This window comes from Saimiri boliviensis, chromosome 17 (assembly GCF_048565385.1).
Source record: "Saimiri boliviensis isolate mSaiBol1 chromosome 17, mSaiBol1.pri, whole genome shotgun sequence".
Lineage (NCBI taxonomy): Eukaryota > Metazoa > Chordata > Mammalia > Primates > Cebidae > Saimiri > Saimiri boliviensis.
The window spans coordinates 42,081,071-42,107,745 of NC_133465.1; the positions used below are offsets into that span (position 1 = coordinate 42,081,071).

General features: G+C 41.7%; 1 protein-coding gene and 1 non-coding gene across 3 annotated transcripts in view; both read left to right on the forward strand.

Moving 5' to 3' along the window:
* The window catches only part of ZNF652 (zinc finger protein 652), a 75,283-nt gene that overhangs the window by 12,820 nt on the left and 35,788 nt on the right, over positions 1 to 26,675 (forward strand). The window lies entirely within an intron of this gene.
* Positions 26,216 to 26,277, forward strand: LOC120367010 (U7 small nuclear RNA). Its single transcript, XR_005581512.1, has one exon. It is a non-coding gene; the product is annotated as a U7 small nuclear RNA (small nuclear RNA).

Genomic DNA, 26,675 nt, shown 5'->3' on the forward strand with positions numbered 1-26,675 from the left:
TTTTAAAACATCAAAGTTTATTTATTTATTTTTTTGAGACAGAGTCTTGTTCTGTCACCCAGACTGGAGCAATCTTGGCTCACTGCAACCTCCGCCTCCTGGGTTCAGACAATTCTCCTGCCTCAGCCTCCTGAGTAGCTGAGATTATAGGCACCCGCCAACACACCCGGCTAATTTTTGTTGTTTTTTTTTTGGGGACAGAGTCTCGTTCAGTTGCCATGTGCCAGGCTGGAGTGCAGTGGCACGATCTCAGCTCACTTCAACCTCTGCCTCCCAGATTCAAGCAATTCTCCTGCCTCAGCCTCCCGAGTAGCTGGGGCAACAGGCACGTGCCACCACGCCTGGCTAATTTTTGTATTTTTAGTAGAGACAGGGTTTCACCATGGTGGCAAGGATGGTCTCGATCTCTTGACCTCATGATCCACCCACCTTGGCCTCCCAAAGTGCTGAGATTACAGGCGTGAGCCAATTTTTGTATTTTTAGTAGAGACAGGGTTTCGCCATGTTGGCCAGGCTGGTCTTGAACTCCTGACCTCAGGTGATCTGCCCACCTCGGCCTCCCAAAATGCTGGGATTACAGGTGTGAGCCACTGTGTCTGGCCATTTTTTATAAGTATCACTTTTGAGAAAAGTAAGTTGATAAAGCATCCTCAAAGAAAATATTTTAATTGAACTGATTATAACTCAGTTTATGCTATTGCAATAAATTCTCTTTACAATTTTTTTTTTTTTTTTGAGTCGGAGTGTCTGTCACCTGGGCTGGAGTGCAATGGCGAGATCTTGGCTCACTGCAACCTCTGACTCCCAGGTTCAAGCAGTTCTCCTGTCTCAGCCTCCCAGTAGCTGGGATTACAAGCATGTGCCACCATGCCTGGCTAATTTTTGTATTTTTAGTAAAAACAGGGTTTCATCATGTTGGCCAGGCTGATCTTGAACTCCTGACCTCAGGTGATTTGTCCACCTCGGCCTCCCAAAGTGCTAGGATTATAGGTGTAAGCCACTGCACCTGGCCTACAATTTTTTTTTTAAATTTTTGGAATAATCTTAAATTTACAGAAAAGTTGCAAGGAGAGTGCAACTCTGTACCCATAAATTTTTCATGATATTTTTTGTTAAGGTCTTACATAAACATGGTGTGTTTCTCAAAACTAAGGAACTGACATTGGTATATTACTATTAACTAGACTTCATATTTAATTCAGATTTTGGCTGGGCGCAGTGGCTCATGCCTGTAATCCCAGCACTCTGGGAGGCTGAGGCGGGCGGATCACTTGAGGTCAGGAGTTTAAGACCAGCCTGACCAACATGGTGAAACCCCATCTTTAAAAAATAAAATAAAATAAAATATAAAAAGAAAAAAAAAATTCAGATTTCATTAGTTTTTCAACTAATATCCTTTTGCTATTTAAGAAACATCTTAAACTTTTAAAGTCTATTCTGAAGCTTGAATATCTGTTCATGGATTAGCTTTGGTTATAACATAGATTCTACACATATATGTACTATATTTAATGTAGCTGGATCTCCGTTTTTGTTTAAACAAATATAAGTTATTTTTGACATTAATATCTTTAAGAGTTATCTTTTGACATTCACAGATAGTTCTGCCCAAGGCCATTTTAAGGTAGGGCAGAATTTTCCCCACCCTTCTTGTATTCCATGCAGAACCATGATTTATCACTTCTATGAGTATAGTTCTTACACAATAGTACCCTTTTCAGTATAGTTACAAGCCTCTAAATTTATTAGTATATAGAAAATAGCCAACTTAGTCCGGGCGCGGTGGCTCAAGCCTGTAATCCCAGCACTTTGGGAGGCCGAGGCGGGTGGATCACAAGGTCAAGAGATCGAGACCATCCTGGTCAACATGGTGAAACCCCGTCTCTACTAAAAAAAATACAAAAAAAAAATTAGCTGAGCATGGTGGTGCGTGCCTGTAATCCCAGCTACTCAGGAGGCTGAGGCAGGAGAATTGCCTGAACCCAGGAGGCGGAGTTGCGGTGAGCCGAGATCGTGCCATTGCACTCCAGCCTGGGTAACAAGAGCGAAACTCCGTCTCAAAAAAAAAAAAAAAAAGCCAACTTTTGTTTGCTAGGAAATTAACTGTTAATTGAGAGTAGTAGTCAAGAGTCTTCTATGCAGGGTGGTTTCATGTCTTGCTCTGAGAAAATTTAAGTATTTAAGTATTTAGCTTTTTCAAGGAGAAAAAGCTACTGAACTTAAGGCAGAATACCACTGTAGATACGGTAGTACTTGGGTATCTTTCATTCCACATTTACTAATGCAAAGAAACCCTGCTCTGGCAAACCATGGCATCCAAACTCACTGCATTTTTTTTGTTTTTTTGTTTTTTCTTTTGAGACGGAGTTTTGCATTGTCAAGCTGAAGTGCAGTGGTGTGATCTTGGCTGACTGCAACCTCCACATCCTGGGTTCAAGCAGTTCTGCCGCCTCAGCCTCCCAAATAGCTGACCTGGCAATTTTCTGTATTTTTAGTACAGACAAGGTTTCACCATGTTGGCCAGGGTGGTCTTGAACTCCTGACCTCAGGTGATCTGCCCACCTCAGCCTCCCAAAGTGCTGGGATTACAGGTGCAGATCACCATGCCCCGCCTGTTTGTTTGTTCTTTTGAGATGGAATCTTGCTCTGTCACCCAGGCTGGAGTGCAGTGGCGTAATCTCAGCCCACTGCAACCTCTGCCTCCTAGGTTCAGGTGATCCTCCCACCTCAGCCTCCTGGGTAGCTGAGATTATAGGTACCACCATGCCTGGCTAATTTTTGTATTTTTAGAGGAGACAGGGTTTCACCATGTTGGCTAGGCAGGTCTTAAGCTCCTGGCCACAAGTGATCTGCCTGCCTCAGCCTCCCAAAGTGCTGGTATTACAGGTGCAAGCCATTGTGTCCGGCCAGTATTTTTTGACTCAGGATACAGAGAACAAGCCAGGGAAGTAAGAAGGTGGGCTTTTATTTAATGTGAGAGCTGTGGTTATGGGCTGTGATTACATTTGATCTTTATACAGAGTGAAATGCTTTAGACCACGTACTCTTGGTAACAAGAGCATCACTGCACTGACTGAGTGAGAATAGAATCCTGGTTACCTTATAGTACAGCACATTTAGAAAGCCATCCAAAATGGTCTTCTGCTTACCCTTAAGTCTCTCTTTATAAAAGTGTGTGTATTTTGCTTGGCTAATGGTCTTTTAGTTGGACCTGTAGATACAAAGGTGGCAGAACATGGTGTGTAATGTATCGGCTGGAGAACCCATGTAATTAAAGCAGCTTTATGTTTTACCAGCTGCTAGTGAAACATTGGCTATGCACTTGAGCAGTAATGAGCTAAACTTTTGCCTGTAGCCAGATCTACATAGTTAAGTTCTACATGAAGATGAAGTTTTTGGTTCAGTTTTATTTGTCCTTGAAAAATTAAAGGTGAATTAATATCTAGGATATAGTAGCTACTGTCTAGAAGGTTGGATTCTATCCTGACTGAGTGATGAATTTACTGGACAAGTTTTTTTGCTGCTTTTTCCTAGATAGGGCTCTCTCATCCAGACTGGAATACGGTTGTGTGAACATGGGTCACTGCAGCCACACTCCTGGGCTCAGTCGATCCTCCTACCTCAGCCTCCTGAGTAGCTGGGACCACAGAAACATGCCACCACTGTCACCTAATTTTTTGCAGAGATGGGGTCTCATTATGTTGCCCAAGCTGACTTTGAACTCCTGGGTTCAAGTGATCTGCCTGCTTCAGCCTCCCAAAGTGCTGGGATTACAGGCATAAGCTGCCACACCCAGCTATTTTACTTCTAACATATTTTTCTTTTATGCCTTTAATTATTATGTAGTTAGCGTATTTGGGATTAAAGTTTTATTGTCAGAAATGTACTGTATTGCCTATATTGTAGCTTTTAAAGATATGAAATATAAGTTGTATAAAGAAAAAATTAGGCCGGGTGCGGTGGCTCACCCCTGTAATTCCAGCACTTTGGGAGGCTGAGGTGGGCAGACCAACATGGTGAAATCCCATCTCTACTAAAAATACAAAAATTAGCTGGGTGTGTTGGCACACACCTGTAATCCCAGCTACTTGGGAGGCTGAGGCAGGAGAATCACCTGAACCTGGGAGGCAGAGGTTACGGTGATCTGAGATTGCACCACTGTACTCCAGCCTGGGTGACAGAGCGAGACTCCATCTCAAAAAAAAAAAAAAAAAAAAAAAAAACTGAAAACTAAATATGGTTCTAATATGGAAGGGTTTTCACACTTGTAATTTACTTCCTCTGTAATCTCCTGGTCATACCAGAAACTTTTAGCCAGGCATGGTAGCATATGCACCTGTATTTCCTCCCAGCTAGTTGGGAGGCTGAAGCAGGAGGACAACTTAAGCCTAGGAATTTGAGGCCAGCCCTGCCTGGCAACATAGGGAGACCATGTCTCTCTCTCTCTCTCTCTCTCTCTCTCTCTCTCTCTCTCTCTCTCTCTCTCTCTCTTTCCCTTGAGACAGCATCTTGCTCTGTCACTCAGGCAAGAGTGCAGTGATCACAGCTCACTGCTGCCTCGACCTTTTGGGCTCAAGTTATCCTCTTGCCTCAGCCTCCCAGGTAGCTGGAACCACAGGCACCTGCCACCATACCCAGCTAATTTTTAATTTTCTGCCTGTGCCTCACAGAGAGACTTCGTCTCAATAAAAAAAAATTCTCAAATATAAAAATGTAAGGAGAAAAGTATGATGAACCTAATATACCTATCTGTCAGGTTCAACAATTATCAGTACATGGGCCAGTCTTACTTATGTCTGTCTACACTCACTATACTTCCTTACCTGCCCCCTCGCATTTTAAAGCAATTCCAGACATCATATTATTTATAAAAACTCCCTGAGCACCATTACGTATGCAGTCAGTGTATATTTGTCCCAGTTAACTAATATATATTTTTTCAGTTTGTTTGAATTACAGTCCAAAGAAGTGATTGGGTAGGTTTGTTTTCTTTCTCTCCCCTCCCCCTTTGCCTCTCTGTCCCTCTCCTTGCAGGTTTTTAGTTTTTATTATTACTTTTTTTTGAGGCAAAGTCTTGATCTGTCACCCAGTCTGAGTCTCAGTCTTGGCTCACTGTAACCTCTATCTCGCAGGCTTAAGTTATCCTCTTGCCTCCGCCTCCCAAGTAGCTGGGACCACAGGGGCATGCACACCACCATGCCCAGCTAAATTTTTTTAATAGAGGTGGGGTCTTACTCTGTTGCCCAGGCTAGTCGGAATTCTTGGTCTTAAGAGATTCTCTCACATCGGCCTCCCAAAGTGCTGGGGTTAGACATGAGCCACCATGTGCAGCCTCCTGGCAGTTTTTTGTTGAGGAATCCAAGTCATTTGTTGTGTAGTTTTCTGTAGTCTGAATTTTGCTAATTATATCCACTGTGGTGTCCTTTGATATGTTCCTCAATCCCTTTTATTTCCTCTAAATTGCTTTTTAGATCTATAGGCTTGATAAGATTAAGATTTGGTAGGGAGTGGTGGCTCACACCTGTAATTCTAGCACTTTGGGAGGCTGAGGCAGGTGGATTATTTGAGCCCAGCCTGGGCAACATAGTGAGACTCCCATCTCTACAAAAAATACAAACATTAGCTGGGTGTAATGATTCATGCCTGTAGTCCCAGCTGTTTGGGAAGCTGAGGTAAGAGGAGTGATTGAGTTTAGGAAATTGAGGCTCTGGTAAGCTGTGATCATGCCACTGCATTCCAGCCTCGGTGACAGAGTGACTGTGTTTCTAAATAAATAAACAAATAAAGGTTCAATTTTTCTTGCAGACATGGGGCAAGATTATTTAATAGGTAGTGGTATATAATTCTAGGAGATATAAAAGCTGGTTGTAGCCGGGCGCGGTGGCTGAAGCCTGTAATCCCAGCACTTTGGGAGGCTGAGGCGGGTGGATCAAGAGATCGAGACCATCCTGGTCAACATGGTGAAACCCCGTCTCTACTAAAAATACAAAAAAAGTAGCTGGGCATGGTGGCGCGTGCCTGTAATCCCAGCTACTCAGGAGGCTGAGGCAGGAGAATTGCCTGAACCCAGGAGGCGGAGGTTGCGGTGAGCCGAGATCGCACCATTGCACTCCAGCCTGAGTAACAAGAGCAAAACTCCATCTCAAAAAAAAAAAAAAAAAAAAAAAAAAAAGCTGGTTGTTTCTTTTTGGATATTGTTATGAGTCATCGATTTTTTTTTTTTTTTTGAGAAAAAGAATAATAAGAAAAAGAATAAAGAAGAGGAAGAAAGAGAAAGAGGAAGAGGGAGAGAGAATGGGGGTATTGCTTTGCTGCCCGGGCTAGAATGCAGTCTAAATATGGGTATGCCTATAATTGTCCTTAATAATGGAGACATGAAAGAAAATGAGGGAAGAGAGTAACAAACAAGGAGCCAACCAACATTTCTTTTAAACTTCTAAGTTGATATGATGTGGTACTGATAAGAATGTATATTTTGTGTAAAGTGGAGAGTTTTATAAATATTAATTACGTTTACTTGTTCCAGATCTGAGTTCAAGTCCTGGATATCGTTGTTAATTTTCTGTCTCGTTGATCTGTCTAATATTAATGTTGAAGTCTCACACTATTATTGTGTGGGAGTCTAAGTCTCTTTATAAGTCTTGTATGTCTGGGTATTCCTGTATTGGGTGCGTGTATTTTTAGGACCTTTAACTCTTCTTCTTGTTGCATTGATTCTTTTATCATTATATAATGTCCTTCTTTGCTTCTTTTGATCTTTGTTGCTTTAAATACTATTTTATCAGAGGCAAAAATTGTAACTTCTGCTTATTTATTTATTTATTTTTGCTCTCTGGTTGGTTGGTAAGTCTCTCTCCATCCTTTGTTTTGAGTCTTTGTGTATCCTTGAATGTGAGATGGGTCTGGATGCAGCATACAGTTTTAGTTTTTTGTCCAGATTGCCTGTCTTTGAATTGAGGAATTTAGTCAATTTAAATTTAGAATTAATAATGATATATGTGAGTTTAATACTGTCATTTAATATTAGCTGGCTATTTTGCCCATTAGTTGATGTAAATTCTTCATTGTATTGATGTTCTTTACTTTTTGGTATTTTTTAGAAAGGCTGATACTGTTTGTTCCTTTCTATGTGTAGTGGTTCTTTCAGAAGCTCTCGTAAAGCAGGCCTGGTGATGATGAATTCTCTGAGTGCTTGCTTGTTTGCAAAAAACTTTATTTTACCTTCACTTATGAAGCTTAGTTTGGCTGGGTGTGAAATTCTTGGTTGAAAGTTCTTTTCTTTAAGGATGTTGAATATTGGTCCCCACTCTCTTCTGGCTTGTAGGGTTTCTGCTGAGAGATCTTCTGTGAGTCTAATAGGCTTCCCTTTGTGGGTAATCTGACCTTTCTCTCTGGCTGCCCTTAGTATTTTCTTCTTCATTTCAACCCTGGTGAATCTGACGATTATGTGCCTTGGAGTTGCTCTTCTTGAGGAATATCTTTGTGGTGTTCTCTGTATTACCTGGAGTTGAATATTATCCTGCCTTACTAAGTTGGGAAAATTTTCCTGAATAATATTCTGAAGCAGATTTTCCAGCTTGGATTCATTCTCTTCGTCACATTCAGGTACACCTATCAAGCGTAGATTAGGTCTTTTCACATAGTCCCATATTTCTTGGAGACTTTGCTCATTCCTTTTTATCCTTTTTTCTCTAATCTTGTCTTCTTGTTTTATTTCATTGAGTTGGTCGTCGACCTCTGATATTCTTTCTTCTGCTTGATCAATTCGGCTTTTAAAACTTGTGCATACTTCACGTAGTTCTCGTATTGTGTTTTTCAGTTCCATCAATTCACTTATTTTCCTCTCTAAATTTTGTATTCTTGTTGACATTTCGTCAAACATTTTTTCAACGTTCTTAGTTTCTTTAGATTGTGTTTGAACAAGTTCTTTTAATTCACAGAAGTTTCTTATTATCCACGTTTTGAAGCCTGCTTCTGTAATTGGAACCCACTCGTTCTCCATCAAGCCTTGTTTCGTTGCTGATGAGGAACTGGGATCCCCTGCTGAGGGAGAGGCGTTCTGATCTTGGGTATTCTCAGACTTTTTTGGCTGTTTTCTTCCCTTCGTTGTAGATTTATCCATCTGTGGTCTTTATAATTACCGTCTTTGTAATTGGGTTTCTGAGTGGACGTCCAACTTATTGATTCTCAGCGCCGAAATCTGAGCAACCCACTGCGCCGACCAAATCAGCGGCGTTAAGATTGATGGTGCTTTTCTGACTCTTCACCAAGAACCGACGCTCCGAGGTGCCGGCAAAACCGCCTCGCCGGTCACAAGAGTCGCGCTGGCGACCCGTGGGGCTCCTCCGCTGGGAATCTCCTGGTGCGTGAGCAACAAGAATTCATGTGAAGGTGTGGCGTCCTCTCGTTCTTTGCGTTTTCGGTGGGAGCTACAATCCCGAGCTGCTAGTGATCAGCCATCTTGGATCTCTCTCGAGTCATTGATCTTTTTGCCTACATCTATTCATTCATTAGGGGTTGCAAAATTATATATATATTTTTTTAATATGTATCTATTTTAAGACAGAGTCTCACTCTGTCAACCCAGGCTGGAGTGCAGTGGCACAATCACGGCTCACTGCAACCTCTACCTCCCAGGCTCCAGTGATCCTCCCACCTCAGCCTCCAGAGTAGCTGGGACCATAGGTGTGTGCCACCACAACCAGCTAATTTTTGTATTTTTGATAGAGGTAGGGCTTCATCATGTTGCCCAGGCTGGTCTCAAACTCCTGAGTTCAGACAATCCACACACCTTGGCCTTCCAAAGTGCTGGGATTACAGGCATGACCCACTGTGCCTGGCCGCAAAATAATATTTAATTCTATAATTTGTTTTTCACTTATTAGCTGGAATACTTATATAAAATTTCCCCTCAACGATTTAGTTTCCTTAGGGTACAGATCTGATAGTTCTGATTCTTGTCCTTCATTTACCTGTTTTCAAAAGAATGAGTTGGCTGTCTCAGCATCCTATACAGGTGACCAGTGGATTGAAGCATATTTGGTGTGTTTCATTTCACAACTCTTATTAATCCTTTGATACTCAGTTGTCCTATCTTTGCCAGATAGAAATTTATCAGGCTGTTTCCTCACCCTTTTTGACACAGTCCTGGTAGTCTTTGATAGCTTCCTTTCTTTCCATTATGACAAGATATTCCAAACTCGTACATTTCCTGCCCTGTTTCCCTTAGTGGGAAATATCTAGAAACCATAGTATGCTCTCAGTACTAAGGTAGGCACAAGCTGGAATGCTAAAGTAGTAGTTTAAAAAGAGCTACCTGTCCTCAAGGGACTTGGTCTTTGACATTTTGATTTTTAAAATTCATTTTATTTACTTTGTATACATTTTGATTTGATAAAATCAGAGTCAATTTCCTCTTTTTAAGTTAAGGCCAATATTTGCTTTCATTATATAATATGTGCGTGCATATCAAAATGAGAAGAATGTCTAAAATAAATTTGAAGCTAAAGATAAAAATCTTAGGCCTGGGCGCGGTGGCTCACGCCTGTAATCCCAGCACTTTGGGAGGCCGAGGCGGGTGGATCACGAGGTCAAGAGATCAAGACCATCCTGGTCAACATGGTGAAACCCCGTCTCTACTTACAAAAAATTAGCTGGGCATGGTGGCGCGTGCCTGTAATCCCAGCTACTCCGGAGGCTGAGGCAGGAGAATTGCCTGAACCCAGGAGGCGGAGGTTGTGGTGAGCTGAGACCGCGCCATTGCACTCCAGCCTGGGTAACAAGAGCGAAACTCCGTCTCAAAAAAAAAAAAAAAACAAAAAAACAAACAAACAAACAAACAAAAAAAAAAACTTAGTATACATTTTACAAACATGTAGCCCTATAGGAATAGTAGTTTGTTTGTTTGTTTGAGATGGAGTTTCGCTCTTGTCACCCAGGCTGGAGTGCAGTGGTGTGATCTCGGCTCAATGCAACCTCCACCACTCAGGTTCAAGCGATTCTTCTGCCTCCACCTTCCAAGTAGCTGGGAATTGGGTGCACACCATCATGCCTGGCTAATTTTTATATTCTTAGTAGAGATGGGGTTTTACCATGTTGGTCAGGCTGGTCTCGAACTCCTGACCTCAGGTGATCTGCCCACTTTGGCCTCCCAATGTGCAGGGATTATAGGCCTGAGCCCCTGCACCTGGCCTTTTTTTTTTTTTTTTTTTTATTAAATCAATAAAGTAACCATGTAACTTGTCCAGACTGGGAGACAAGTGAGGGGACATTATTAGCATTATTCTGGGAGAAAACAATTATAAACTAGGACTTCTAGCAAACTAGAACAAATGCTCACACTCTGTTTTATAAACTAATTGTGAGACTGTAAGCCTTCTGAGACCAGGAATCCTACCTGTTATACTGCACTTGTAGTTGTGGCTGTGGCACTTGGCACATAGTAGGTGCTTAGTAAATATTTTGTGAATTTAATAAAAGTCTGTTCATAATTTTGAGGCTTGATGTTGATTTTAAGTGTTTCTCATGCTTCAATTATGTTTGTGCTTTTTTCAATAACCTTTTGTTAACACTTGCATCTAAATGATGTTAGGCATTGAATCTGAATGGGTTTGATGAATTCATTTCTTTTTAAAATTTAGGATTAGTTGTTTTGTTTATTAAATAATGCAGCCAGGCCGGTGGCTCACGCCTGTAATCCCAACACTTTGGGAGGCCGAGGCAGGCAGATCACTTGAGGTCAGGATTTCACGACTAGCCTGGCCAACATGGTGAAACCTGTCTCTACTAAAAATACAAAGATTAGCCAGGCATGGTGGCATGTGCCTGTAATCCCAGCTACTTGGGAGGTTGAGGCAGGAGAATCATTTGAATATGGGAGGCAAAGGTTGCAGTGAGCTGAGATTGTGCACTGTACTCCAGCCTGGGTGACCAAACAACACTCTATGTCTCAAAAAAAAAAAGAGAGAGAAAATCTAGATAGCTTCCTTACTACCACCCCTTACTGCCCTTTGCAAAAGGTTACCTATCTTCTCTTAGAGGAGAAGAGACATCTTTTTTTTTTGAAACGGAGTTTCGCTCTTGTTTCCCAGGCTGGTATGCAATGGGACGATCTCGGCTCACCGCAACCTCTACCTCCTGGGTTCAGGCAATTCTCCTGCCTCAGCCTCCCGAGTAGCTGGGATTACAGGCGCCACCATGCCCAGCTAATTTTTGTATTTTTAGTAGAGATGGGGTTTCACCATGTTGACCAGGATGGTCTCGATCTCTTGACTTCATGATCCACCTGCCTCGGCCTCCCAAAGTGCTGGGATTACAGGCGTGAGCCACTGCGCCCAGCCCTAGAAGAGACATCTTTTAGACAGTGGGCCTTACTTTCCTGCAGTCATAAAAGAGACTAATAATTGGCTGGGTGCGGTGGCTCAAGCCTGTAATCCCGGCACTTTGGGAGGCCGAGGCTGGTGGATCACGAGGTCAAGAGATCGAGACCATCCTGGTCAACATGGTGAAACCCCGTCTCTACTAAAAACACAAAAAATTAGCTGGGCATGGTGACGTGTGCCTGTAATCCCAGCTACTCAGGAGGCTGAGGCAGGAGAATTGCCTGAACCCAGGGAGCGGAGGTTGCGGTGAGCCGAGATCGCGCCATTGCACTCCAGCCTGGGTAACAAGAGCAAAACTCCGTCTCAAAAAAAAAAAAAGGAGACTAATAATTATTTAACAAGAACTTTTTGATTCTTAGATCAGTGTGGTTTTTGGGGGGTTAGGTGGAAGTTGGGGAAGGAGATTGGAATGCTAACTTGAACAACGTTTCTATGATCAAAACTGTCTTTGGTTGCTCTAGCCACATTCGTTGAAGATGTTAGCAAAAGTAGTGATAGAAAATTTGCATGGATGTGAACTAGTGTGAAAATTCTTTGATTTTTGTAAGGGAAGTATATTTGAAGATATATATATATATATATATATATATATAAACATTAATTAAAATATTTTCTTCAACATAAATCAATGAAGAGTAATAAATTTTTGTTTTCTTTTTTGAGACAGGGTCTCATTCTGTTGCCCAGTGGTGCGATAACAGCTCACTGCAGCTTCAAACTCCTGGGCTCCAGTGATCCTCCTGCCTCAGCCTATCAAATAGCTAGCATTACCAGCTTGCACCACCATACCTAGCTTATTTTTAAATTTTTTGTAGAGATGGAGTCTTACCCTATTGCCCAGGCTGGTCTTGGACTCTGAGCCTCAAGCTGTCCTCCCACCTTGGCCTCCCAACGTGTTGGGATTACAGTTGTGAGCCACTGTGCCCAGCTGGGAATTAAACTTAGTTATGTGTACCCAGGGCTCTGGGCAACCTGCTTGGTCACATCCTTGGTTTGGTTATCTTGACCATGCATTGGATTTGGGTTATTTAAAAAAAAAAAAAAAAAAGTTATTTTTTTAAAGGCAAGCAAGCAAAAACAAAATGTTTATTAAGGTTTTCGACTGATGACATCTATTTATAGCACCTAGATTGTGAAGAGTTGTGGTTTCCTTTAGATTAAGAAAGGTATTGTATAAAAATCATCTCCCCACATAAATGTTTCCACCACCTACTCACTTGTCTGCAAGCCAGGAGTCTGTTCACTTCCTCTTGGGCTCTGTGACTTTGGTGCTCATAGGCTCATTTTTTAGACATTCCCGTGCAGTTAGGATGTAAATGTCTATGGTGTGTATTGTTACTAATTGATTTATCTTATATCTGAAAAGTAACTTCTCTGGACTGAAATATGCAGTCATTCATTGTATATTATAGAGAACAGTATTTTGGGAAAAAATAGTTAAGAATTCTATGTGGGCCAGGTGTAGTGGGTCATGCCTGTAATCCCAGCACTTTGGGAGGTAGAGGCAGGTGGATCACTTGAGGTCAGGAACTTGAGACCAGCCTGGCCAACATAGTGAAACCCCATCTCTACTAAAAATACAAAAATTAACCAGGTGTGGTGGTAGGCACCCATAACCCAAGCTACTATGGAGGCTGAGGCAAGAGAATCACTTGAACCCAGGAGGCAGAGGTTGCAGTGAGCCAAGATCCTGCCACTGCACTCTATCCTGGGGGACAGAGCAAGACTCTGCCCCCACCAAAAAAAAAAAAAAAAAAAAAAAGCTAGTGGAAAAACCCTTTGTATATTTGAACATCTTCCATCAGCTTTCCCTGCTCGTGTTATTACTGACCATTATTGTGCCAGGGAGCAAATAGCTAAGAAAAATTTCATGTGATACTGAGGGGGTTTTTCTCTTCACAAGGAGATCATTGAATTGTCACATATTCTATAGTTCAGCCTTGAGTTGAAATTTTAGTGTTGTCACCAGTAACTGAGGCTTGTTAGTATGGTACACGTGTATGTTCATAAGGGCTGTGCTTTTCTTTTTTTAAACTGAAGAGTTAAGATACGTTGTAGCATGAAAATGTATTGATTCCCCCTTATCTGTTATCTGGCATTTAATGAAAAAAAGTCTTGCTCGAAAGTTGCAGATCCCTTGAGGGCAACAAACACTATACTCAAAGTGAAACTAGGTTACTGTTTCTGCAACATGCAGTGGTTTGTGTCAAAAGCTGTTTTGGTCTTAACTTTGAAATTATCCCCTTTTCTTTGAAGTGGTCATGTTTTAATTTGGAGTGGTTTTACATTTTAGAATTTCCTGAATTGATTATAAAAATTTTTAAATATTTTCTTATGTGGTTCTTTTTTTTTTCCTCTCTTTTTTTTCTTTCTTCCTTTAATTTTTTTTTTCTTATGTGATTCTTATACAGAAGTTTATAGAAAGCTTATCTCAAGAAAACGTACTTCTTCAATAAGACCAAAGGGAAGGCCGGGCGCGGTGGCTCAAGCCTGTAAATCCCAGCACTTTGGGAGGCCGAGGCTGGTGGATCACGAGGTCAAGAGATCGAGACCATCCTGGTCAACATGGTGAAACCCCGTCTCTACTAAAAATACAAAAAATTAGCTGGGCATGGTGGCGCGTGCCTGTAATCCCAGCTACTCAGGAGGCTGAGGCAGGAGAATTGCCTGAACCCAGGGGGCGGAGGTTGCGGTGAGCCGAGATCGCGCCATTGCACTCCAGCCTGGGTAACAAGAGCAAAACTCTGACTCAAAAAAAAAAAAAAAAAAAAAGACCAAAGGGAAAAAATACTTTAGATTTGAGAAAGTTTTCTTTTTGAGACGGAGTCCTGCTCTGTCACCCAAGCTGGAGTGCAGTGTCGTGATCTTGGCTCACTGCAGCCTCCGCCTCACAGGTTCAAGTGATACGTACTCCTGCCTCAGCCTCCTGAGTGGCTGGGATTACAGATGGCCACCACCATGCCTGGCTTACTTTTGTACTTTTAGCAAAGACGGGTTTCACCATGTTGCCCAGGCTGGTCTCAAACTCCTGACCTCAGGTGATCTGCCTGCCTCAGCCTCCCAAAGTGCTGAGATTACAGGTGTGAGCCACTGCACCTGACCAGATGTGAGAAAGTTTTGAAGACTGAAAGTGCTTTAAGGGTCTCAGTCTCAGAACTTTTGTCACAAAGCAGATTTTACCTTTCCCTGTAATATATATTAAAAAAAAAAATTTAAGACAGGGATCTTGCTATGTTGCCCAGGCTGGTCTAAAACTCCTGGCCTCAAGTGATCCTCCCACCTTGGACTCCCAAAGTGTTGAGATTACAGGTTGAGCCACTGCACCCAGCCTGTAGCATATATTTACTTAGACAAAGTTTGTAAATTAAATTTTTCTCTACCATCTTTCCTTTTTCTCCCTACCCGTTTTTCTCCCATTTTCTCCTGCATATCTGTGGGTCAGAAATGAATTAACAAGACTCATGCCTGTAGTCTTAGCACTTTGGGAGGCTAAGGCAGAAGGATCATTTGAACCCAGAAGGTTGAAGCTACAGTGAGCTATAACTGTACCACTGCACTCTGGCCTGGGTAACAGAGCAAGAAGACCCTGCCTGAAAAAAAAAATAATAATAATAATAAAAATCAAAATGGAATGGATATAAAGACATTTCCTAAAGAAGACATACAAATGACCACTGCATGAAGAAAAAGATGCTCAACATTATTAGTCATTAGTGAAATATAAATCAAATCTCAATGAGATACCACTTCACACCTACTAGAATGGCTATTAAAAAAAAAACAAAAAACGAACACAGCAGCAAGTGTTGGTGAGGATGTGAAGATATTGGAAGCCTCATGTTACTGGTAGGAATATAAAATGGTACATTGCAGAACAGTTTGGCAGTTCCTTAAATAGTTAAACATAGAGTTAACATATGACTCAGCCATTCCAGTTCTATGCATAAATTCAAGAGAACTGAAAATATATGTTCACATAAAAACTTGTATACAAATGTTCACAGAAGCATTTTTTATAATAGCCAGAAGACAAAAACAGTCCAAATATACAGCAACTGATGAGTGGATAAACAAAATATATAACCATAAAAAGAAATATTATCTGCTATAAAAGGACCGAAGAGGTCAGGTGCAGTGGCTCATGCCTGTAATCCCAGCAGTTTGAAAGGATGAGGTGGGATGATTGCTTGAGCCCAAGAGTTTGCAACCAGCCTAGTCAATGCAGCAAGATCTCCTCTCTATAAAATGTTTTTAAAAAATTATCTGGGTGTGGCAGTGCACATTTGTAGTCCCAGTCACTCGGGAGGCTAAGGTGGGAAGACTGCTTGAACCTAGGAGGCTGAGGCTGCAGTGAGCCATGATCGTGTCACTGCATTCCAGTCTGGGCAACAGAGCGAGGCTCTGCCTCAAAAAAAAAAAAAAAAAAGGAATGGCCGGACTTATGCCTGCAATCCCAGAACTTTTGGGAGGCCAAGGTGGGTGAATTGCTAGAGTTCAGAAGTATGAACCAGCCTGGGCAACAGTGGAACCCGGTCTCTATCAAAATTACAAAAAATTAGCTGGTGGTGGTGGCATGCACCTGTGGTTCCAGCTACTTGAGAGGCTGAGGCAGGAGAATCACTTGAATTCAGGATGCAGAGGTTGCAGTGAGCTGAAATTTTGCCACTTCACTCCAGCCTGGGTGACAGAGCAATACTCCATCTCAAAAGAAAAAAGGAATATAGTACTGATATATGGTACAAGATGGATAAATCCCGAAAGCATTATGCTAAGTGAAAGAAGCCAGACATAACAGGTTACATAGCTGTATGACTCTATTTATATGAAACAGCCAGAATAAGCAAATAGAGACAGAAAGCAAATCATCATTAACAGGAGCTGGGAGTAGGGAGGAGTGGGGAGTGACTGCTGCTGGGTTCCAGGTTTTTTGTTTTGTTTTGTTTTGTTTTGTTTTGTTTTGTTTTGAGATGGAGTCTCACTCTGTTGCCCAGGCTGCAGTGCAATGGCGCGGTCTCGGCTCATTGCAACCTCTGCCTCCTGGGTTAAAGTGATTCTCCTGCCTCAGGCTCCCGAGTAGCTGGGATTACAGGCACCCTCCACCACGCCAGGCTAATTTTTGTATTTTTAGTAGAGACAGGGTTTCACCATGTTGGCCAGGCTGGTCTCGACTTCCCAAAGTGTTGGGATTACAGGTGTGAGCCACCTCGCCCGGCTCCAGGTTTCTTTTGGGGGCAATGAAAATGTTCTGGAATTAGATATAGGTGATGATGGTTGCACAATCTTGTGAATATACTAAAAATTGCAGACTTGTATACTTAAAAATGGTTAACTTTATAGTAAATGAATTATATTTCAATAAAAATAAGTAAGATGAAATAGGCTATTTGGATATAAATAGTTCAAAGGTGATCTGAAGTAATAAAATCATGTGAAAATAAATTATGATATTTGTTATAAAATGATATTATCGATTTCCTGGATAGCTCATAACCTGAAGAGGGCCCTAACAGCAGTGATGCAGTGAGGCTGAGTGGGAAATAAAAGCCACAGTGCTGCCAGTCAACAGATCTGGATGGGCTCTATTTGGAGCATCTTTTTCTCCATGCAGTGGTCATTTGTATGTCTTCTTCAGGAAAGTCTTCATATCCATTCCGTTATTATTATTATTATTTTTATTATTATTATTTTCAGGCAGGGTCTTCTTGCTCTGTTACCCAGGCCAGAGTGCAGTGGTACAGTTATAGCTCACTGTAGCTTCAACCTTCTGGGTTCAAATGATCCTTCTGCCTTAGCCTCCCAAAGTGCTAAGACTACAGGCATGAGTCTTGTTAATTCATTTCTGATCCATAGATATGCAGGAGAAAATGGGAGAAAAACGGGTAGGGAGAAAAAGGAAAGGTGGTAGAGAAAAATTTAATTTACGAACTTTGTCTAAGTAAATATATGCTACAGGCTGGGTGCAGTGGCTCAACCTGTAATCTCAGCACTTTGGGAGTCCAAGGCAGGAGGATCACTTGAGGCCAGGAGTTTTAGACCAGCCTGGGGCAACATAGCAAGATCCCTGTCATTAAAAAAAATTTTTTTAATATATATCACAGGAAAAGGTAAAATCTGCTTTGTGACAAGAGTTCTGAGACTGGGATTTTGGGACCACTAGAGAATCCATGGCTGGATTTCTGGAGATAGGCAGATCCCTTGAATTGTATATAAAATTATATGTGTTCCTTTCGGGAGGGAGAAGATTGTAATTTTCAAAAGAATTGGTGAGGGAACACATAGGCTTATGGGAAGGAAAAGGTAGAAGGTACGTTAGCAATTTGTCTTTTCCTGATGGCTGTGTTTTACATACGTTATGGTTTGGATTAAAACTTCCTGTCTGGTTTCAAATATTTTTGTTTTAGGTTATTCATACCTGTTGGTTTAAGACTAGTTCAGTTAAAATTTTTTCAAATGTTATTTATTTATTTGCTTGTTGAGACAGAGTCCTCAGGCTGGAGTGCAATGGCATGATCTCAGCTCACTGCAACCTCAGTCTCCTAGGTTCAAGCCATTCTCCTGTCTCAGCCGTGGCTCACACCTGTATCCCAGCACTTTGGGAGGCCAAGGCAGGTGGATCGCTTGAGGTCAAGAGTTCAAGACCAGCCTGACCAACATAGCGAAACCCTGTCTCTACTGAAAATACAAAAAATTAGCCAGGTGTGGTGGTGAGCACCTGTAATTCCAGCACTCCAGCCTGGGCAGCAGAGCAGGACTCCATCTCAAAAATAATAATTGTATTTCTTTTTTTTTTTTTTTTTTTGAGACGGAGTTTCACTCTTGTTACCCAGGCTGGAGTGCAATGGCGCGATCTCAGCTCACCGAGACCTCCGCCTCCTGGGTTCAGGCAATTCTCCTGCCTCAGCCTCCTGAGTAGCTGGGATTACAGGCACGCGCTACCATGCCCAGCTAATTTTTTGTATTTTTAGTAGAGGCGGGGTTTCACCATGTTGACCAGGATGGTCTCGATCTCTTGACCTAGTGATCCACCCGCCTCGGCCTCCCAAAGTGCTGGGATTATAGGCTTGAGCCACCGCGCCCGGCCAATAATTGTATTTCTTTTTCAGCTAGCCCATGTTTTTGCAAAAGTAAAAATAATTGCATTTCATAAAGCAACCTCTGATCAAGGCTAGACTGAGATCTTCCAGGATTATATATCTTGTAGGTCTGTTCTTCTGGTTGGTTTTAAGGGCACTGAATTTTATTTGAGCCAGTACTTGTCAGATTTGGACAGAAAAGATGGCAACAGTATACACAAAACTTATCTTCCTTTTAAAAATTGCTTCTTTGTTTAAATTAGATTCTCCTATATGTAGGTTACATTTGTGAATGGAATTAAATAATAGGAAAATATTCTGAATATACGTTGTGATCATGTAGGTCCTGCAGTGTAGCTTAATTAATATTTGATTTCTTCTTTGAACCTGGGTGTGGTGGTTATTGGTGAAAGTTAAGATTGCTTCAGCTGACTTGCATGATGACTAACGCACATGAGTTTGTATTGTCTTATATGGAAATGTAGAAACTGCTGATGCTTGAAGGTCATTAGGTAGCACCTAACAAGAGTGTGTCTCCTTTGTCCTCTTCTAGTTGCACTTGCATATTGTTGAGGAAACACAATGGCAGTCTCATTTAAAAGCTTGTAAAAAACTACAGTGAAATTTTATTTTTATAAAAGCTTTGTCTACAACTGAAGGTGACAAGCACTTCTAAATTTCACTTCTTACAGAGAATGGATTAGATTTGACATATTAAATTTTTATTAAATGAGACTGCATTAAAATTAGTTCTGTTTTTCAACCATATAAAATATAGGCACCTGAGAACAGTTTGCAGTGCTTATCCAAAATAAGGTCCAGTGATACATGACATTTGAGGTTTTTGTTTGTTGTGAAGATGACTGTTACAAATTGATGTTGGTAGCTTTTTGAGTGTATTCCAGATCAATATTGTGAGCACCTTTGGAAATGAAGGATATTTACAAATATGCATTGATACTGTGATAACAGAACACTTTTCACTGTAAATTTTGTTTCTATAATTTCTGTTTTACATACCAAGTTCAAAGTGCACAAATTTATTTAGGTTTTAACCACTTGAAAGCTTACTATTTGGTTGCAAGAAGATGAACTGAAAACATACTTTTTTTTTTTTTTTTTTAACACAGGGTGTTTTACCACATTGGTCAGGCTGGTCTTGAACTCCCGACCTCAGGTGATCCGCCTGCCTTGGCCTCCAAAGTGCTTGGATTACAGGCGTGAGCCACCGCGCCCGGCTGAAAACATACTTTAAATCTTGAGTCTTTAGTTTGTTAAAAGTGGTTACTGTGAAACCCAGACTACAGGAGGATCAAATTGAAATATGAAATGTATCCATATGGATTAACCTAACATTCTGGACATTCTGAAAGAAGGCATGAGTTCCACCAGCTATGGATAAAATTTACACCCTCAAACACAAGTCTGGAATTTTGTTATTTATTTTGTATCATAAAGGTATTTTGTTGTTCAAAACCTAAGTGCATCTTTTGAGACAGTTTACCATTAACTCAGTAGGAGACAGTGTGCTAAACTTGGACTAGGAGTTAGAAAAGCAGAATTCAAACACTTACTTACTAAAAATGACTGGGAAAGTTGAGTCTCCGCTGTAAAATAGGAGCAGCATTTGTGTTAGTCTGTTTGCATTGCTATAAAGGAATACCTGAGGCTGGGTATTTGTAAAGAAAAGAGGTTTATTTGAGCTCCTGGTTCTGCAGGCTATATAAGCCTGGCACCAACATCTGCTCAGCTTCTGTTAAGGGCTTTAGGAAGTGTACAGTCATGGCAGAATGTGAAGGGGAAGCAGGTGTATCACATGGTGAAAGGGCAAGCCACACTGTTAATCAGATCTCATGTAAACTCAGAGCAAGAAATAACTCATTCTCTCGAGGAGGGCACCAAGCCATTCATGAGGGATCTGTCCCCATGACCCAAACACCTCCCACGAGGTCTCACCTCCAACATTGGGGATTACATTTTCAGCATGAAGTTTGGAGAGGCCAGAACATCCAAATCATATCAGCATTCCTAGTCATTGTATGGTAATCATGCATAAGTAGGCAAAAAAAACCCACATGGTTTAATTCCTGTCATTTTCCTGTGGTGTTTCTTGTATGCTGCATTCTTACCTTCTCTCTTCTCCATCTGACTTCTGCTTGTCCTTCAAGACCAGCCCCGGCTCTATCTCATCTCTGAAACTTCCCTTGGCATGTTCACCACCTCCCTCCTCACACTTGCCACTGTATGTTATGTGTATAGGTGAGTGTATTTATTTAACAAACACTTATAATAATGTTTACTATTGCTAAGTATTTTCATAAGCATTTATACCAGTAATCCATGAAGTAGATACTACTACTACCTCCATTGTACACATCCAGAAAATGAGACATAAAGAAGTTAAGTACACATCCAGAAAATGAGACATAAAGAAGTTAAATAATTCACCCAAGGTCACAATCCACCTACTAGGTTTTAGAGCCAGATTTCTAATGCAGGCAGTCTGGTTTCAGAGTTTTTGCTCTTAACTGCTATGCTGTGTTTTTACTTTTAAAAAAATTATGGGTGTGATGGCTTATGCCTGTAATTTCAACACTTTGGGATGCTGAGGAAGACAGATTACTTGAGGCCAGGAGTTTGAGACCAGCCTGGGCAACATGGTGAAACCCCATCTCTACTAAAAAAAAAAAAAAACAACAACAAAAGAAATAATTTTATTTTAGAGAGAGATCCAAAATGGCTGACCACTAGCAGCTCGAGATTGTAGCTCCCAGTGAAAGCGCAGAGAACGAGAGGACAGCACACTTTCAGACGAATTTTTGTTGTTCGTGCACCAGGAGATTCCCAGTGGAGGAGCCCCACGGGTTGCCAGTGCGTCTCTTGTTCCCGGCGAGGTGGTTTTGCCTCAGTGCAGAGGTTCTTGGTGCAGAGTCAGAAAAGCACCATCAATCTTAACGCCGCTGTTTTGGCCGGCGCAGTGGGTTGCTCAGGTTCTGGCGCTGGGAATCAACAAGTTGGATGTCCACTCAGAAACCCAGTTATAAAGACAGTAATTATAAAGACCACAGATGGATAAATCTACAACGAAGGGAAGAAACCAGCCTAAAAAGGCTGAGAATACCCAAAATCAGAATGCCTCTGCCTCTGCAGGGGATCGCAGTTCCTCATCAGCAACGGAACAAGGCCAGATGGAGAACAAGTGTGTTCCATTAATAGAAGCAGGCTTTAAAAGGTGGATGAGGCCAGGCGTGGTGGCTCAAGCCTGTAATCCCAGCACTTTGGGAGGCCGAGGCGGGTGGATCACGAGGTCAAGAGATGGAGACCATCCTGGTCAACATGGTGAAACCCCGTCTCTACTAAAAATACAAAAAATTAGCTGGGCATGGTGGTGCGTGCCTGTAATCCCAGCTACTCAGAAGGCTCAGGCAGGAGAATTGCCTGAACCCAGGAGGCGGAGGTTGCGGTGAGCCGAGATCGTGCAATTGCACTCCAGCCTGGGTAACAAGAGTGAAACTCCGTCTCAAAAAAAAAGGTGGATGATAAGAAACTTCTGTGAGTTAAAAGAACTTGTTCTAACCCAATGCAAAGAAACTAAGAACTTTGAAAAAAGGTTTGACGAAATGCTAACAAGAATACATAATTTAGAGAGGAATATAAGTGAATGGAGCTGAAAAACAACACGAGAACTTCTTGAAGTATGCACAAGTTTTAACAGCCGAATTGATCAAGCAGAAGAAAGGATATCTGAGGTCGAAGACCAACTTAATGAAATAAAACGAGAAGACAAGATTAGAGGAAAAAGGATAAAAAGGAACGAGCAGGTGCCGGGCGCGGTGGCTCAAGCCTGTAATCCCAGCACTTTGGGAGGCAGAGGCGGGTGGATCATGAGGTCAAGAGCTCGAGACCATCCTGGTCAACATGGTGAAACCCCGTCTCTACTAAAAATACAAAAAAAAAAATTAGCTGGGCATGGTGGCACGTGCCTGTAATCCCAGCTACTCAGGAGGCTGGGGCAGGAGAATTGCCTGAACCCAGGAGGCGGAGGTTGTGGTGAGCTGAGATCGCGCCATTGCACTCCAGCCTGGGTAATAAGAGAGAAACTCCGTCTCAAAAAAAAAAAAAAAGGAACGAGCAAAGTCTCCAAGAAATATGGGACTATGTGAAAACACCTAATCTACGTTTGATAGGTGTACCTGAATGTGACGAAGATAATGAATTCAAGCTGGAAAATACGCTTCAGGATATTATTCAAGAAAAGTTTCCCAACCTAGCAAGGCAGGATAATATTCAACTCCAGGTAATACAGAGACCAAAAGATATTCCTCAAGAAGACCAACCTCAAGGCACATAATCGTCAGATTCACCAGGGTTGAAATGAAGGAGAAAATACTAAGGGCAGCCAGAGAGAAAGGTCAGGTTACCCACAAAGGGAAGCCTATCAGACTTACAGCAGATCTCTCAGCAGAAACCCTACAAGCCAGAAGAGAGTGGGGGCCAATATTCAACATCCTTAAAGAAAAGAACTTTCAACCCAGAATTTTACATCCAGCCAAACTAAGCTTCATAAGCAAAGGAAAAATAAAATCTTTTGTGAACAAGCAAGCACTGAGAGATTTCATTACCACCATGCCTGCTTTACAAGAGCTTCTGAAAAAACCATTACACGTAGAAATGAACAACCAGTATCAGCCTTTCTAAAAAATACCAAAAATACCAAAAAGTAAAGAACATCAACATAATGAAGAATTTACATCAACTAATGGGCAAAACAGCCAGCTAACATTAAATGGCAGTATTAAACTCACATATATTATTATTGTTTCCCAATAATAGTGGGAGACTCCAATATGAATATTAGATCAATGAGACAGAAAATTAACAACGACATCTAGGACTTGAACTCAGATCCGGAACAAGTAAACTTAATTAACATTTATAGAACACTCCACTTTAAATACACAAAATACACACTCTTATCAGTACCACGTCACACCTACTTACAGGTTTAAATGAAATATTGGTTGGCTGCTTGTTTGTTATTTTCTTCCCTCATTTTTTTGTGTCTCCATTATTAAGCACAGTTATAGGCATACCCTTTTTTAGACTGCATTCTACCCCAGGCAATAAAGTAACACCTACCTTCTCTCTCCCTCTTTTTCTTCCTCTCCTTCATTCTTTTTTAAATTATTATTCTTTCTTTCTTTTTAAAAAAAATAATAATTTTATTAAAAAAAAAATATCGGTGGGCGTGCACTCCAGCCTGGGGAACAAGGGTGAGGCTTCGTCTCAAAACAAAACAAATAGACACAGGATCTTGTTATGTTGCTGAGATTAGTCTTTGTTTGGAAATGGAGTTTCACTCTTGTTGCCCAAGCTGGAGTACAGTGGTACAATCTCGGCTCATTGCTACCTCTGCCTCCCAGGTTTAAGTGATTCTCCTGCTTCAGCCTCCCAAGTAGCTGGGATTACAGGTGCCCACAACCACAGCTGGCTAATTTTTGTATTTTTAGTAGAGATGGGGTTTCACCATGTGAAACCATGTTGGTCTTGAACTCCTGACCTCAGGTTATCTGCCCGCCTCGGCCTCCCAAAGTACTGGGATTACAGGCATGAGCCACCACGCCAGGCCTCAGGTTAGTCTTGAATTCCCTTGCTTCAAGTGATTCTCCTGCCTTGGCCTCCCAAAGTGCTGAGATTACACGCATGAGCCACTGTGGCTGATCTGCTATGCTATGTTTTCATGTGTGTCTCCCCAAGTAGACTTTTGAGTACCTTGTTGGTTCCAACTTCCTTGACTTAATTTTGAGTACAATACCTAACACACAGTAAGCACTTAATAAATGTTCAACAAATATATGATAAATATGCTTTATGTAGGCCGAGCACGGTGGCTCACGCTTGTAATCCCAGCACGTTGGGAGGCCGGGATGGCTGGATTATGAAGTCAGGAGTTCTAGACCAACCTGGCCAACACAGTGAAACCCCATCTCTACTGAAAATACAAACATTATATAGGCATCATGCCAGGCGCCTGTAATCCTAGCTACTCAGGAGACTGAGGCAGGAGAATCGCTTGAACCCAGGAGGCAGAGGTTGCAGTGAGCTGAATACAGTTGTTGCCCACTGTATTCCATCCTGGGCAACAAAGCTAGACTCATGTCTCAGGAGAAAAAATATATGTATATGCTTTATGTAAACTGTAGAGCATCATATAAATGCAAATTATTATAACCACTATCATGCATTTTGTAAATCAGAGTAGAATTTACCAAGCTTTTCAGTTTTGCAGTATGATTTCTTGGCCCCCACTTTTCAGACTGGGAGATTTCTAACATATAGATTGGTAAAATTTAAGGATTGGCATATCAAATCATGGCATCAGGCTCAAAGTCTAGGATCTGAGTGATGCAAGAGTGTGATGTTTGGTCGTCTTCAAGACCAAACGTGTTTGTTTTCAAGAGGAGGTTATGCATAGCAGTCTCTATTGGGTCCAGACATTGCTCTTCTTGATCCAGAGACCAATGAAAGAAATTTACAAGTGATCTGCTGCCCCCAATACAAGTATACAATAGTGAGTAGCGAAAAGATAATAAAAATAAATACTCCTGTTTGAAAGAGTTGTGAATAGGAGACATAGAGCAGTGGATGAGCTGCAACAAATTCTGAAATTCCTCTGTGCTGTCATTGAGAAGGCCCTCTCCAGGGGTAGGGAATGTTCTTGAACAGGCCTTGATTTTGCCCCTGAGGAGTAGTTCACATGTCTGTTTTTTCTTTGGTCCCTAGGTCTGTCTTCATGGACCACCTTTTTCTTCTTCTTCTTTTTTTTTTTTTTTTTTTTGAGATGGAGTCTCGCTCTGTTGCTCAGGCCGGAGTGCAGTGGTATGATCTCGGCTTACTGTAACCTCCGCCTCCCAGGTTCAAGCAGTTTGCCTGCCTCAGCCTCCCAAGTAGTTGCGATTACAGGTGCCTGCCACCACGCCCGGCTAATTTTTGTAGTTTTAGTAGAGATGGGGTTTCTCCATGTTGGTCATACTGGTCTCAAACTCCCGACCTCAGGTGATCTGCCTGTCTCGGCCTCCCAAAGTGTTGGGATTATAGGCATGAGCCACCTCGCCTGGCCTCTTTTTTGTTTCTGTTACCTTCCTTGGTCATATCCAAAATGTACAATGGTGGATATATTCCCTTAGGAGGATGAATACCTTTCCTAACCCATTTCCTGTCATTGACACTTGAGAACCCAAAGATCACTTTGATCTTGAACAGTGACAGTCTCTCTTAGCCCAAGCTGGTTGTTCTTTTGGCAGTATAACTTTCAAAACTGAGTTAGCGTTTTGCTTGTCTCCTGTCAGCTCCGGGTGCTAGCCACATCCACAGTTCTTTTCTTACCATACTTCTTTTTTTTTTTTTTTTTTTTTTTAAGAGATAGGGTCTTCCTATGTTCTATGTTGCCCAGGCTGGTCTCCTGGGCTCAAGGAATTCTCCCACCTCGGCCTCCTACAGTACTGAGATTGCAGGCATGAGCCACTGCACCTGGCCCATACTTATGTTTGCTACATAGCTCTGCTTTACTGTTCCCATACTGCTTCCTTGACTTCATTTTGAGTACAGATGTTTTTGCTGTAATGCCATATATGCTTTTCTGAAATGCCTCAAATTCTGCAAAATTGTGCACTAAATAGGACTTACAGGAAAAATAGAGTTGAGGCAAACCACTCTAAATCTGTAGAACACTGTAGTCCTTTCACTAACAACAACAAAAATAAATGTTACAACTCTTTTAGAATTTGTCTAGCAGGTTTTCTGGTCTTCACGGAAGAACCCCCCCAAAATAAAAAAATTAACCATAATAAAAACGGTAGCATATTGAATCTCCACTCGCATATATTTCAGTGTTTACAGACTTAATTCCTTGGGTGGTTGTTTCTTCCTCTGAAATTTTGGGCCCTCAGGACATTTGTTTCCAATACAGACCAGTTTCATCAAAATAAATTTTTTTGTTTTCTTTTGAGACAGGTTCTCACTCTGTCACCCAGGCTGGAGTGCAGTGGCACAATCTTGGCTCACTACACCCTCCACCTCCTGGGTTCAAGCAATTCTCGTGCCTCAACCTCCTAAGTAGCTGGGACCACGGGTGTGCAGCACCATGCCTGCGTAATTTTTTTGTAGAGATGAGATCTTACCATGTTGCCCAGGCTGAAGGTTTACCTTGTTTTATTGCACT